Source organism: Alligator sinensis, unplaced genomic scaffold (assembly GCF_000455745.1).
Source record: "Alligator sinensis unplaced genomic scaffold, ASM45574v1 scaffold1086_3, whole genome shotgun sequence".
Classification (NCBI taxonomy): domain Eukaryota; kingdom Metazoa; phylum Chordata; order Crocodylia; family Alligatoridae; genus Alligator; species Alligator sinensis.
The window spans coordinates 3,069,490-3,085,178 of record NW_005841975.1 but is presented as its reverse complement, the minus strand read 5'-3'; the positions used below and the strand labels follow the sequence as shown (position 1 = coordinate 3,085,178).

The 15,689-nt window shown below is 46.2% G+C and overlaps 1 protein-coding gene across 1 annotated transcript in view; it reads right to left on the bottom strand.

The window, feature by feature from the left end:
- EHHADH (enoyl-CoA hydratase and 3-hydroxyacyl CoA dehydrogenase) overlaps positions 1 to 6,786 on the bottom strand; it is a 38,507-nt gene extending 31,721 nt beyond the window's left edge. Inside the window, exon 1 of the mRNA XM_025200806.1 lies at positions 6,743 to 6,786. The gene's annotated coding sequence lies outside the window, so the exon portion shown is untranslated. The remainder of the gene's footprint in view (positions 1 to 6,742) is intronic.
- Between the last annotated feature and the right edge of the window lie 8,903 nt (positions 6,787 to 15,689).

Genomic DNA, 15,689 nt, shown 5'->3' with positions numbered 1-15,689 from the left:
AATGCCAGTCAGAGAGACTGAAGTCCTCCAGAAAGCAAAGGAAGAAAAGAGAAGGAAAAATCATAAAATTAATGAGAAGGGGCTCAAGAGGCAAGAGATGCTGTGGCTCAGCTGGAAAAGCTGACAGGAAGGCCTAGAGCAGGGAACACTGATCTGTGGTACGTGTGTCACAAGTGACCTAGGCCGTTTGGTGTGTGGCATGTGGTAGAGCAACAGTTTGGGCTGGGGGCACAGGGCAGGGAGCAGAAAGCAGAGCAGCAGGTGAAGGGGGTCAGAGTGGAACTCGGGGAAGGCATGGGGTTTAATCTGTCTGCCACAAAGGTTGGCTCCCGCTGGCCCAGAGTTTCCATATATTCCTGATAGTCTATGCTCCCTCTTCACTCTGCCTATCCCTGGGGAAATTTTGGGATGGGCCACATCCCAGTCCTGTTTCTTTTCAGCCTACTTCTGCCACTTCTTATGGCATGTGACTTTTTTACCTCCCCTTTGCCTCAGGTGACTCCCAGCTCTTCCCATTGTCCTCCCACCATCCCATTCCACACACCAGTCTCCCCCTTTTTCAACATCTCACCACCCTCTGGGACTCATAGGCTTCCTTCCCAAGCCTCTTTCTTTCACTGTATTGCTGCTAATGCTGCCATCCCTCCTCTCAATCAGGCCTGCAGCTAGGACACAGAACAGAGCTTGAGGAAAGGAATGGCAAAGGGAAGCTACCCAGAGACTGATGCTAGCAGAAGCAGCTCAAACAGGGATCTCTGGACACCATCAGAGCATCTACAGCTTTAAGAAGGTATTCCCTTAACTGTCCTGACTATTGGTTTATTTTCACCCTTCCCTAGTTGCCCTTTGGTATCTCTTCTCCTTTCTCATATTTTTCCATGTAGCTAATTTCCCTCCAAGAAAACCCCATCCCAAAACCTTCAAGAATTGCAACGCTAGTGTGACATGCTGCTGACTTTGCTTTTTTTTTTTGGAACTGATTGGGAAGTGCTGTGCACATCTATGGTACATGACAATAAGTAATTAATAAAGTCAGAGGTGACGTTGCTAATAGCTCTCAAAGCTGAAAGGTAACATAATGAAAACAATTCTGTCATGATGCAAGAGAATGGACTTAATGACTCACAAGAAGTCCTCTGAAAGCATATAATTATATGTAGCAGAATATGAAAGCCTTTCTAATTTTAATAAGCTATTTCATATTCTGTGGGATGAATGCACAGTAACAAGCTGTTTTTGTATTAGCCTCTTTGTAACATCAGGTGCTGTGGCTTCTATAAGACGACTCTGCCTCTGGAAAACAAGACCTCAGGCTGTGCCCTGTGGTCCATCCCCTCTCTAATCCCAGCAGGGTGATCAGTCTTATAAAGTTTGCTGTCAGCTGCTTATCCTCTCTACCAGGAGAGCACCATGACAGGTGCAACAAATCCATCCACTGCTGGGAAGGTTAAGTAGAGGACCATAATAAAACATCACTATAATTTGTAAGCATGGTAAAAGACACAAGTACATAATATGATATTCTACAAACATTCAATTATTTCTTCTGAAAACACTGGTTAGACCAAATACGCACAAGCAGAAAGAAAGGCACTCTCAGCAGTTACAACATACTGGGTATGCTCAGAAGCAGAGTAAATAAGGGATTGATTTGGGAGACAGGTTCAGGATCTTACACAAGAAAGCATTTCACAATGACCACACTCTACTCCCTCTACCAAAGCAAGGGTAATCAGCAGGGATTCTGGTTTTCTCTGACAACAAAATCTCCAATTTTTAGGTTAAAAAAAGTAACCCAAAATCCACTTTTTTCCCCATGATTAAAATGAAACACCACACACACACACGCACACACACACGAGTGGTGTTTCATCATGATCATGGAAAAATATGGATTTTGGGTTACTTTTTTAACCTGAAAATTGAGTTTTTTGGGTTTTTTTTTAATCAGAGAAAACCAGGATCCCTGGTGATCAGTCACTTGAGACTGCTCCACTAATGGGCAGTTCTATCCTGATTCCCTGTCTTATCTCCAATTAAACTATTTTCTCCAGGGAATAACTGATTCTCTCCTGTTGCATAAATGTTTCCTTTCCCTTAAACAATTTATTTTTTATTAAATAATTCTGTAAGTATTTGTAGGGACCCAAAGCAGGCAAAGGGATGGAAGTAATGTCAGTCTCTTTATAGCTTCTTGCTTTCATCAGGCATGGACAATATGCTGTTCCCAGGACAGATGATTTGGCCCCACATACAAAGTTCTTAGTCCTTTTTCTCTCACACATGTTTTGTTCATAAATATACAAACCTTATAATGAGGGATCCTAGCATAATTACAAAATCACACAAGATCATCACAACTGAAAATAATAACTTGAGCTTAAAAGGAACAGAAATGACTAGTTTCAGTTATTTGCATAATCAATTTCATTACCTTAATGGAATATTCATGTTATTAACAACAAGAAAATTCTCTATACCTATTTCAATTACAACTCCACCCATTTCACTATATTAAACTGTAATAAACTTAATAAGTTGTGACTGTATAAAATGTCCATAAGGTTGTCAATATGGTTTGATGTCATGGAAGATGTACTGGAATGTAGGTGGTGCATTTTTATATGTGAGCGCTGTTAGCTCAGTGTATGCATTGTCAAATGCATGATAAAGGACCATAACAGGCTCTACTTATTCCTGTTGTGTATAAGGTTTATTAACTGCAATGTTCTTTTCCTACATTTGTAAAAAAAAAAAAAAAAAGTTTTAGCTGTACCAAAATCGTGTTAAAAATGCATAAAGAACAAAGGAGCTTTCTGGTTTTGTTTTTTATGGATTCAAGTCTTGAAGACTTACAGGTTGCCCTTCTCAAAACTTTGGAGGCTGACAGCAAAAGAGTTCCCCTAGTGCACATTCTGGAAGGGAAGTCCAGAAGAACATGAACAAAAGTTGAGCTGTCTTGTGAACCTACTGAGGGACAAAAGACCAGCAGCAAAACTGTACTACTCCCACATGCCTGAGGAAGTGCACAGGTGGATGGGAGTCCTTTCATACAGGTCTCTGAACATTCAAAGAGTTACTTTGCTGCAATGTTCCTAAGCAGCACAGGAGAAGAGAGACTAAGGAGCGAGGCACTTTAGATATTCTCCCTTGGCTTTTGAGCTCTGCAAGAAAGAAGAGCTTCTGATATTCTACAGAAAAGTAGGTAAGCCTTATTCTCATTTAGTAAATCCAAAGCACACATTTTTTAAAGCTATCCTCTTCCTCTAATGCCCTTGAACTTGGAGGAAAGTCAGAACGCTTTTCCCCTAACCCACAAGAAAGAGGTGAGAAAAGCACCAGTCTCTGGGCTGGGTCTGTAGCATTTGTGTAGAGCAACTCACATTAACTTCAAGGTGAAATGCTGGGTTGCAGCAGCGATGGAATTAGACCCCCTCAACTTCTGCTAAATCCACTCCCCCACAAGACTTGGAGCACGGACAAATGTCAAGTTTATACTGATGTAATCAGCATTACATTAGTTTTTAGGAAGTGGCTGAAAGAAGGCATAAACCCTTAAATCAGGGTAATTCTGGTCAAGCCTGCGTATAGTAAGCCCTAAAGGGATCAGCGTAAAACTCCACCTGTGTAAGGTACATTGGTTTAGGTGCTGCCTGTTCAAATCAACCAGGCAGCTGTCCTGGGGCCACCCGCAATAGCCACCTACTATGTGCCCTACCCTGGGATAACTGCATATCTGTCTGTTTCTGATCCCAGTGTAATCATCAGTGCACAAAAAACAATGTGTGTGACTGCTGTGATCATCTGTCCACTCTCTCTAAGCACTTACCTTTCTCACAGCCAGTTCCAAAATTGATAGGCAAAACTGTGTATTTGCACTTGAGAGAGAACAGAATGCTTCACTTGCATGATTTTGCTCTATTTATAAAGAGCAAAAAGAGCATCCATGAGTTCCAGGCAGTGCTGACAAATTAAGTACAAATAACAAAAAGCCCCAACTTCATCCTAAACAATTCCCTGACAAGCAAACCAATACTCAGCATTCAGGGCAAGGGAACAAGCTCTGAAGCCAAAGGGTATCCAAGGAGAGTGTCCTGCTACCTATCGTTATGACCAAGTAATAATTTGGTTTTAAATTAGCACATGCACAGGGTAATAGCTCTATCTCCGTTGGCACCATGAGTAAATCCAGGGGGTGCGCTTGCCACCTCCTTTGGCTGTGCAGTGCAAGTGGGCGAGCTCTCGCTGGCTACAGAACCTAGGGAGTGAAAGGCACTGTTGCCTACTGTCAGCATCCGGGGCACCGAGTTGCCTGCGGAGCCATGACATGGACTCTCTCCTGCCCTCCTAGTGCTCCTTCATCCCCCAGGCAGGGTGCACACCCCAGCCTGAGCTGTCAGCAGTCGGGTTGCTCCCCTCGCATGGCATAAACTAGCCTGTCCAGGAGTGCAGAGGCAGGACTGGGTGGTCTGTCCCATGGCACCTGGGGAGGCCGAGGCTGCACGGCTCCCTGTACCAGGTGGTGCCAACTCAGCTGTCAGGAAGCCCCACACACTACTGACTCTCTTTGTCCCTCACCCCCATTGGAGCTCTGCTCCATACTGTGCCTTGGCCCACCAGTGTCCTGTGCATAGTCCCAACCCATCCCACCACCATGCTCCACTCCTGCAGGTGGCCTGCTTCAAGCACCGTTCCCCAAATCTGGGGGCAGGCAGGGGGAAAGGGGGACAAAGGCACCGGTACTCACACTCGTTGGGTCCAAAGCCTTGCTAAAGCAGTGGCACCAGCAGCCACACTGAGGCCAGAGAACTCACTGCGAATACATTGTACAGCCAAAGTGGGGTGTAACTGCCCCGTACCCCTCAGTGCTTTTCTTTAGACTAAAGGACTCTACTGACTATTTTGTGCACAGTATAAACCCAGTTTTCAAACAGAAATCCAATGTCAAAAACTTTCTAAGAAATGCCTATTTCAACCTCCATAATAGCCAGAGTGAGGAGGAGGGTTCAGCTTAAAGATGCACCAGCAGAGAAAGAGATCATAGCAAATCAAGGCTGGAAGGGACTTCATGAGGTTGTCTAGTCCAAACCTTTGCTTAAAACAGGATCATCCCCGACTAAACCATTCCAATCAAGTGTCTGTTAACCCACTCTTGAAAATTTCCAGGCATGGAGATTTCACTACCTCTTTAGGGAGCCTGTCCCAATGCTTGACCACCAGGTAAAGGCACACTTCGTAGACTGAATCAGACGCATGAGGTCTTATGAACTAAAATTCTTGCTGATCCCCCACCCAAATTTCCTCTGCTGCTGAGGCCACTGCTCCTACTCCTGTCCCCTACAGCCACCGAAACTAGCCCATCTTCAGAAGCTTCACTAATAAGGAGGGCCTAGAGCTGGATTATTCCATTTAAAACAGGAGCAAAAAAACCCAAAACCTTTGGTGCAAGGTACCTTCATTTGCTATATTATATATCAAAACACAACAAACTAGGCAAAAATAACCCAAAGCTGTTGTTTCATTTACCCTGGAGTCATTACAGTTAAATATATGTCTCTTTTTCAGATTCACAAAACAAAACCAAGCCTTCTTGAGCATCTGGACAGCGCCTCCAACGCTTCACGGGAAGTGATTTTCACCCCTGAGCTTCAGTTCACTCAAGTTAATATTTCAACCCCTGACTTAGTATTTTTTCCTAGCATTAAAAACAGGTCGACAGGGCTGCAAGATGGGAGCGACATGACTAGGAGCAGCAAACTCACATATAACAACAACATGCATTGTTCTCCAATTAAAAAGAAATGAGAAACTTCACTAATAAGTAGGGGCCTAGAGCTAGGCTGAGCCGCCAGTGCTGCACGGGAAGTGATTTCCACCCCTGAGCTCAGGTTCATCTGAGTTAATATTTCAACCCCTTAGTGTGTTTTTTGCTAGCGGTAAAAACAGGGCAGCAGGGCTCTGAGCTGGGAGCCACGTGGCTAGGAGCAGCGAATATCACATATAACAATACAAACGCATTGTTCTCCAATTAAAAAGAAACGAGAAACTTCAAAAATAAGTAGGGGCCCAGAGCTAGGCTGAGCAGCCAGAAAGAGCCTCCAATGATTCACGGGAAGTGATTTCCACCCTTGAGCTCAAGTTCATCTGAGTTAATATTTCAACCCCTGACTTAGTGTTTTTTGCTAGTGTTAAAACGAGGTCGGCAGGGCTGCGAGACAGGAGCAGCAAACCGGCGGAAGGAAGGAGGGCTGGATCGGGGAACCATCCCAGACCATTAGAAAGAGGAGGCGGCAGGTCACACCGGGGCAGCGCAGAGCTCAGCAGGCCAACCTGTTGTGCCACAGGTGGTGCGTTTACACTAGACGCTTTCTGCGCAGTAGCCTAACAACACCAGGGTCAAAAACCGTGCTAACAGCCTATGGCGCAGCGTTATTAGGCTAATGCGCAGGAAGCATAAAAAAACCCAACACAAACACCGTGTGCCGACCGGTCTAGTTACTGCGCATTGAGTCCTTTATGAAGCGAGCGCTGAAGTAAGTGCGCAGTCTGTGAGGCGCGGCAATGCGCGTGCAGACACCCGCCAAGGGACACGAGGCGCCGCCCTCGAGGAGGGGGCCACCGGGACCCCGACCACTGACTTCTCGGGGCACGCAAAGGCGAGGAGCGGCAAGAGGGACAAGGAGCCCCTGACCCTGGGTGTTGCCTGGCCCTCAGCGCTCCGGCCCGGGGCTGCCCGCGGTACCTGAGCGCGTTGACGGGCGTGTTGTGCAGCCGGATGACGGCCCCCCACCCGCCTGTACTGCGCCATGCCGCCTCCGCACACGCCCCGCCCACACCCGGCAGCGCCCCGCCCGCGCCTGCCTCTGCCCGTCCGCGTCTGCTGCGGGGGAGCCGGGGCCTTGGAGCCTCGTCCCCCAGCCTGGCGCCCACAGTGATCTGGAGGCACAGACCATACACGGGATTTCACACGGGACAAGTGCAGGCGGAGCCTGGGCAAGAACTGGCCGGGCTGCAGGACTGTGGGGGTCAAGGTGGGCGCGAGGCAGGAGCCCGCCCTTGTGGCAAGAAGAAGCGGCCGGCTGCCGGCGGGGCGGGGCCTGCAGCAGCGCCGGTACAGACCCGGGGGCGCAGGCAGTGAGGGGGATGAAGGGCGCTGCCGCGAAGGGGCAGCCGCTGCAGGCTGATTCACTGCTGTTCGGAGGCATCGCTTAGTGCCCCGGGTCTGAGATGAACAGCAAGTTTCGGAGGCAGGAGGTGACACTTTGGGACTGGGAGGCTGAACTTGCCCCTGCCTCCAGCCCGCAGATACAGATGAGCTCTGTCAGGAAGGGAGTGGGGTAGCAGTCAAGCTGTGGGAGCCGGCAGCACTGGCTTGTTACTGCTGTATGGGGAATTAGATCCTGGCAAGGATGATCACATCACTGCTGAGATGTTCAGTGCTATCAGGGACATCTTTCTCCAAAGGGTCATGACTCCAGGCACTGTGGAAGAAGCGGGAGGTTGAGCCACTGGAGCTCCTAAACTGGGGGCGCAGAGGAGGACCAGACAGGACTCATATTCCCATGATGGTCCCTGGCGTCACCTTACCACAAAACGGCCTCAAGAGAAAGGAGGGCTTCTCCACAGTGATGCAGGCATCGGTACAACACAGGGGTGGTTGATAGGCATGGTTGTTGTCTGGTTGAGGAAGGTCCACAGTACTTGTATATGCAGGTACATGGGCTTGTTCCAAAAGCTGCAAGCAGGGCCATTCTCTCTGGATGTCTGCATATGCACTGGAGGTGTTGAAATGCAAATAGTCATCATGGGGGACCCCAAACTCTCTGCTCTCCTTACTCAGGAAGCAGCTGGCAATCTGAAGAGGAGCAAGGAGGGGTTGAACTACTGACTAAGCAGATGTAGGATGATGATGAGCATGCTGCTGGGTCCTTGAAATAGAGTCGGGTATGTCCGATTCAGCCGCACGGAAGCGAATATTCCCATGGTTGTGGGTGCCAGCTGCATATTTGTGAGACTAAAGCCTCATCACTAGGAAGCAAGAGTAATTCTGCTATCCACAGCCAGACATAAGGGCAATAACACCATGGTGTTAAGTTGAGGAAAGGCTTACAGGACACTTCAGTGCTGTGTCATGAGTCAGAACAGTATTTGCTTTTAAAGGAGGCAAGGGGTAGAAACATGTCTGTGCATGTAAGAACAGGGGATTTAGTGTGGAGTAAAGATTTTAGCTGAGGTAACAAACATCTGTGGGAAAGTGCTTAACATATAGGGAACAGGATGAACAACCTTGCAGGCAAACAACCAGACATAACAGACACGTTTAACAACCAACCTCAAAAGAGTTAAAATTGGAATCAAGTCCTGAAGAAAGAGAAAATACAGGATGTTAATTAGAGTGCTGGTTAGTATATGTGACTAAGCTACCAGTGCCAAGTGGTATGCCTGAAGGTGGTAGTAATTAATACCTGTGTTCATAGTATGGAAGGGTGTAGTGTTCCTCACAGAGCGCATTCTCTATCGTTAGGAGTATGTATGGTTCACTGGGTCTGATAGTCAATTAATTTCTGCCATGTTGCCATCTTTGGCGACTTTCCCTTCTGCTACTCTTAACATATTTCCTTTTCCTTCCTGTTTCCAGGGTGCATCTCATTTCACTGCTGCTTGGCCACACTGATATATTTAGTAGTTCCACAAATATATCTTTTGCAAGCTCAGCAGCGTGAGCCTCTTAAAGCCACCACGGCCTTGATATTGATTGAAAAAATGAATAAAAACAAACAGGAAGCTGGTTAGACTTCCAGCAGCAGCACAAGGGGAAAGATAACTATGTACTCCCTACAATATTTTGCTATAGTGCTGCAATAAGCAACCTGGTTTTGTGGTTCAGTGGTAGAATCCTTGTTGGCCACGTGGGAGACCTGGGTTTGATTTCCAGATGCACATATAACAACACCCATCCACTCTCCCTGTGCCCGAAGTAGCGTGTTTGTGTCTGAAAGCTTGCAAAGAACAATTTTTCCAACTATGTAGTTGGTCTAATAAAAGATATCACATTTGCCCAAAGAACTGTCATATTGAATGAAATAGTTTGAATGTTTGTAAAGGTTGCCCATTAGCCAGTTTCAGGAAAAAGATAGGATTTATCTCCTTATCTAAGTCATTGTTTTTGGGGCTACGTGTAAAATGTCCTGACTTCGGTTAAAGTCTTAATTTAAATTTTATCTTTAGAAGTCTTTTACAAAGAGAACAAATATCCTGAATTCCGAGACATCAAAGCCTAAGGCCTTTTAACCAAATTGGTAAGAAAAGGACATTTACAGTGATATGGAAGTCTCCCCAAGAATAATTTAAAATGCTCAACAAAGGTAATTTCAAAAAAATCTGTTGAGTAAGATCCGAGCCCAAATTTGGGAGTAGTGACAAGTTGAGTAGGAGGAGCCCACTGACGGCAGCTCGCTCAATAAAAACTGGAATTTACTGTCCCAATTTGGAGGTGACTTCACTTGCAGAACAACAAAGGAAGAATCGCAAGTGTAGCCCGGAACAGATTGATCACCTGAACCAACCTCTCCGTGAACACGAATTTCTTAGTTCACACTGAAGCTGCAGAGCGCCCGAAAGGGACTGAAGGAAGGGGACTTAGTCCTATCACTGCTGAGGCCAGCCTATTGAATCGTATTGCTGAGGCGAGCCCATTGAACCTGAGGCCAACCCATTAAATCGTACTACTGAGGAATGAAACCATATTTTGGTATTTGGCTTCTCGGAATTCTATGATTGTAAGTATATTATAAAAATAACAGTATTGATTCAAATTTAACTTTTAGTTGTAATTGTAGTTGTTTTTGTAACACTAATTCTTATAGCATTGTTTGGGAAGGAAGTGCATTCGGAGCATTGTTTCTGATATATGTAGTTATTGTGTTCTTAATGTTTGTGGTATTTCTTAAAGCTAAGCAGTGTTATATATGTAGCAAAGAATTTTAAAATAAAATTGTGTTGTATAAATTAAGTGCGTAATCATTGTGAAATCATGCAATCAGCTAACTACTCCCCCAGCCAGTGCATCAAAACGAATCAGTAAATTGTGTGGGATTTTCTCTATTCCATAACCCACTAGAGACAAGAACCTTGTACACCCATCGAGGTACTAAACATCCAGACTTGGTCTGGCCTTTGGATTCTGTCTCAATAGTCTAAAGGGGGATGGAAGGCCTGGGAAGCCTCCACTCTACACTCCTACTTAGGCATATGTGTTGATGGTCCTGGTGATCTCTCATGCCTACGCCATGATCCAGAAGGACTGATGGTTGCCTACTATGCAATAAGACAAAGTTGCCAGAGCTTGCAGAAGGGCCTGCTGTTGGACATGTTGCAGGACAAGCTCACTGCACCACTAATTCCTCTGTTTCCCAGGAAGGTAGAGAAACCAGGGTGTGTCATTCAAGGGGCTAGTAGCCAGGGCCAGCAAAGTAGAAATGCCAAAAAATCCTTGCAGGCAACTGTAGTTGTGCGTGGTATCTTGTTGCTGACAGTAAACAAGGCTCAGAAAAAAGCATTCTTTTATTTCTTAACTATATTATTATTCTTTTAAGCAAACATACTAGTTCTGTAATAGTTATATCAATTTGTGGTTGTATTTGTGTGAGATTTGGGTATTATCTCTGAAAAGTCACTGTAGATGGGGATTTTGTGCACTGCAAAGGCTATTGAACCCCACAAGGAAGAGCCAGGCTTTATGTGTTATGTACTCACCCTGTAGTGATCAGCAGGTTCAATAAGCACAGATGCACATGAATGAGAAGAACAACATGCTTTAATTTGTGGAGCAGTACACAAGGTCTGCAGATCCTTTGTCTGTTTCTCTCTCTGACAGGCTAGCTGCTCCCTGAGGGACCGTCTCCCAACCCCCAGAGTCTCAGTAAGGGAGTATCCCTAAATTCTAACTTCTATCGCTGCTTGCTCTAGTAGTGTGTGTCACCTATTCAGATACAGGCTTGTGCTCCTTCAGATGGGTTGGACCTTGCAACTCTGGGCCAGAATGGAGCAAAATGTCAGGACACCTGACCCAGGTCTTCTCTGGCCATGGGTAGAAGTATAGACTGCAGCACTGACAGTCAGCTTGCCAAATGCCAGCTCCAAGCTCAACCTGGACCCCCCCATGGGGTTCCTAATGGGAGATCAGGTGACCTGGGTGGACCCATGGAAATCAAAAGTCCCTGATGTGAGGATTATAAAACCCTCCCACTAGGAGCAAGGCCTCATCCAAGTAGCATTGTTAAGTGTCCCTGCCTCATGTTTGCATGCTTGCTCCTGATTGCAGACCCCCTGCCCTTGATCAGTTGCTTACCCTGACCCCAGCCTTGGCTTGACAATCTGCATCTTGAACAAAAATCTGGCTTTGACCTTGGCTTCCACTCCAGTAAACACCTGATAGTGTTGAACCACTTAAATTGACTGCCTATGCCTGGGTAAACTCTTTCACAAAAAGAGAAAGATTTTTTCTGCAGAAAATTGGCATGATACACTTTTTTTAAGGCAGGAGAGTCCATATCCATCCCCTTCCCTCTGGGCTTCTGTTGGTCCAGCTTCCAGTAGTCACCTGCTGCTTTGACTCTCAGCTCCATTGCTGAGGTAGTTTTGAAAGGGCAAGCCCACAGCAAAGAAATTTTACCTCCAGGGATGCTCCTGGATTCCCATTCAAATGTACAATGTCCAAGTCATAATTGAACCGATCCCTTCATTAAGCACAGTCAGTGTCTTTCCTATTAAACTGGGACTCCACATAAAAGCAGATATTCACAGCTTTCAACAAAAAGGTGCACAGGAACGAGGGCTGGGAAGTTCCTCTTCGTCAAGTTGGGAGGGAGCTGTCTAGTGTAGGAGTAAGGTTAAAGCCCACATGGGATGGACTGCCAACATCTTCAATCCCTGTAGTCTGCTTTGAGGTTTCACATCTTTTAAGGTAGTTTCCCTGCTTCCCTTCCATGTCCCAGGAGAAGTGAAGCCTGAAGATCAGAACAGGCAACTGGGAGACAGGACTTAGCTTTGTGAAAGCATTGTCCAGAATTAAGAGAAAGGAGTCATAGAGAAGTAGGGCTGCAAGGGACCTCCAGAGGTCATCTAGTCCAGCCCCCTGCCTGAGGCAGGTTATCCCTGTCCAGACATGATCACTTCCTCCCAAGTTACTCACCACCTTTGCATCCTCCACCAGTTCTTTCCTCTTGGTCAGGACAAGAGCCAAATAGATGATCCAGTCTACACTGCGCAAAACTCTCTGTCTGTTCTTTTCCCCTGGACCCCCAAGATTTCCCTTGTATATCAACCATTCGATTACCCACTTCCAGGACAGTATCATAATGCATTTATTTCTAGATGCAAACAATGAGAAGTGACAAAAGTAAGACTCTGGTCCAAGCCATTTCCAGCTGATATATTACACTAGTTTGAAATGTTATCACTGGATGAAAATAGATGCAGCCAACACGTTGGAACAGCACACAGCACATGAGTAGCACAGGAGTAGGGCAGAACAGGGAAGGACACGTTCTAGGTTAAGGCCATCCCTCCAAATAGTATTTGGGACTTCTAAATGTATGCAGCACAGAGTAGTGAGCAGAGCAAGGCTGCTTACTGTGGCATGTTGCTGCAGGAAGAAATCTGTCCAGGGACATGTAGCATAGATGACAGACACAAGGGAACAGCCCCAGCCTGGAAATGAGTAAGATAGGCAGCAACAGGGGAAAGTTGGTCTTTCCCCAGGCATCCAGTCAGAGAGAACAGAGGATCACACTGAGTTTATCAGTAGCTCAAGGGCCTCTAGCCAAAGGCATCTCCTGTGCAAACTCATCACAGCCTCACAATCCAGATCTTTTCAGTGGCCTGTGTCCAGTTTTAAGTGCAGTTTATTTAAATCATTTTTTTTCCAGTAGGCTCTGCATACATAGAAGCTCCAGCAATTTTTGATGCAGCAGCTTAGTGATCCAGGCTTACCTTTTAACTCATACACAGCTTCTGAAACTCCATTTGGCAACCATGCTCCCTCATGGCAGCCTTGGCCATGTCATCACAGTCCCAGTGTGCTGCAATCAGGTTTTCTGGGTCCTGGCTAAGGGAAGTAACAACTCCAGGAGACCAAGTGGTGGATCACCATAAAAGCCTGTTTCTGAGGAAAAAGAGGCAAAATGGAGAGATCATCAGTCTTCTAGTCCAGCCTCCCTGCTCAAGGAAGTATCATCCCTGACTAGCCAAGTGTCTGTCTAACTTGCTTCTGAAAGTTTCCAAGCATGGAGACTCCACAGCCTCTCTAGGGCGTCTGCTCCAATGCTTGACCGCCTTCAAAGTGAGAACATGCCTCTTCATCTGCAGCCTCAATTCCACCTGCTGCAGCTTGAGGCTATTACTCATCTCTCCAAGGGGCACAGGGAGGAGTGCCAGGTTGCTCTAGGGCAGGGGTGACCAACCTGCGGCTCCAGAGTCCAAACTTCCGAGTCCAAACTGAGTAATGTACTGGCTGTGAGCAGTCACATGATGTGACATGACGTGACGTACTGGCTATGGAAGCTGGGCACTGTGTGCTTGTGCAAAGATTCAAGGAGATGCATATTAACCTCTGACGAGCCGCATGTAGCTCCAGAGCTGTGGGTTGGTCACCCCTGCTCTTGGGCATGATAGGGTGCCCTGAGGAGAAGGTTGGGCTGTTCCTCTTCGGTCTGGCTTGTGGTTAGGAGTGCGATTAATTGACCACCTAGACCATTCCAGTTACAACTTGGAAGCTTTATTAGGATATGCAATAGCAAAGACTTATTGGTTCTAATATAGACAATGTTTAGGCAGCCTTGGATTCAGGGAGAAGAGGTCTGTTGGCCAGGCCTCTGCTTTCCTGGGGTCTCTTGCTGAATTGGTTTGTTCAACTGGGCTTCAGGAAAGGTTCAATTTGTCGCTTGTCCCAGACCCAATATTTGTAGATGGTTGATATGACATGCTAATAATTGATCTCTGATTTGTTTTATTTAAATTTCTTTCACTGGAACTTTGGAAACTAAGTTAAGGCTTTTGATTTTTAAGCCATCTGGCCCCAATCTGTTAATCACCTGGTAATCTTTAATCAAGATCTTGTTATTCAGTTGAAATTTATATTTTTGAGATAGCAGAAGGAAAGATTTCTTATCTCCCATTATGGCCTGCCCTTTGGCCTTGGTCAGTTACTTACGAACTGTAGCCTTCGACCGGACAAGACTGCTTTTGCTCTTTCCACCCTCAAGGCTGCCTTTGTGTCTATAATCATTTGAACATGTTAGCAAAAATACATTTATTATAGCAAAATAACTATTAATACATTTGGTCACCTTAGTTATTAATGTTTTAGGATGCAACTGTAATAGAGAGCAGTTAGGGTACAGGCCCTTGGCTTGCTGCTGTTCAGTCATATTTCTGCAGCTTTGGCACAGGTTCCCTGAAAATGGCCAAGCCTGACATCCATACTTTCCCTGCAATATGGTTATGCTTTAGATAGCATATGTTTGATTGAGTTATAGTGCTATTTGTCACCCATAGCTCATGCTGCACAGACCTATGCATGGTCTACAGGGCTTAGTGTAGTGCCCTCTTCCAAAACTGAGGACCCCACATGCTTTGGACAACAAGAGCTCTGGCCCCAGTAGAGTGGAAGCCCTGGATACAAGAGCAGCAATCGTTTTGCACTGAGGCTCAAACCTTCAATGGGAGGAAAGGCTAGCCAGCTGCCTGGGACTATTTGACTGCTTCCCTAGGTAGCCCCAAAGACTTCCATTTCAGTAAGAGCAGATGCGAGACAAGCAAAAGTCCTATGGGTTTGTCCAAAGGGTTAACTTCTGTTAACAAATACAGCCCACAGATGCCAGCCCAGCATGGAACCCAAGCATCCCATACCAACATCCTGATTCAACACCTACTACCATCATATAAGGCACTGTCTGGGAATACTGCCCTTTGTTGTGTCCCAGAAGGACTATGGAATTCATTTATGTGCTGCCATTTCCTAAGGGAAAGGATCAGCCAACAGATTCATTCAGAGCTTGAGGGTGGATTAACACCCTCCAGCACAAAGAGGCGTTATTTAGAACATGCTAAATTAAGTGAAATAGGTGGGAAAGCTACAGAGCAAACTTAGGCTTTGCGAGGCTTTGCGAGGGAGAGCTGGAGCTGATTATTTGCTGTGCATGTGCCTCTCCCCTGACACTGATTCCAGGGCAGAGCTGGCCAGTTCTGGAAAGAGGATCACCCCACACTTCTCTGCTCCTTCTGTCCCCAGAAGAGCACAGCATGATGCTACCGTGGTCTGGGCTCAAACACTCTTGTCTAGGAGGTGGCATCAATGAAGAATACAAGTGCAATGGGCAAATCATTGGGGCTGACTTGGACAGTGCCCCACAAGAACCTGCAGGTGCGTAGCTTGGGCAGACAGATGGATGCTTGAAAGTACAGCAACATAATTTGTCACCATGTCTGTCATTATTCTCACAACACCATTGCCAGGGAAAGCACAAAGTAACCCAGTGAAACAGTGAATTGAGGCAACCCCCTAGTTTTGAATTAATCCTTGAGAGCTCCAGCCAGGCACCTGTACAGTCACTTCATGGCTTGGAGTGCTGCCTTCCAAGATCACTTTATGGTGCTCTGGTCTGTGCAAGGCTGTCATACTTAGGTCT